The following is a 200-nucleotide window of genomic DNA, read 5'->3' as shown; positions in this document are numbered from 1 at the left end:
TATCACATATCGGTTGGCAAATCATGTAAAAAAATATATACGTATATCATTGAGCTGCATAAAAACAGACAGGTGTTTCAGCCTAGCTCAGTGCTTTCTGTGGTGGTAGGGCAGGCCAGCAGAAAATAGGAGCATTGCACTGTGATTGTCTCAGTGTTCTGTCAATCATTGGGACACTACATCACCCGCCTTTAGTAAGG

Source organism: Oncorhynchus keta, chromosome 28 (genome assembly GCF_023373465.1).
Source record: "Oncorhynchus keta strain PuntledgeMale-10-30-2019 chromosome 28, Oket_V2, whole genome shotgun sequence".
In the NCBI taxonomy this organism is placed as follows: domain Eukaryota; kingdom Metazoa; phylum Chordata; class Actinopteri; order Salmoniformes; family Salmonidae; genus Oncorhynchus; species Oncorhynchus keta.
This window is presented reverse-complemented; position numbering follows the sequence as displayed.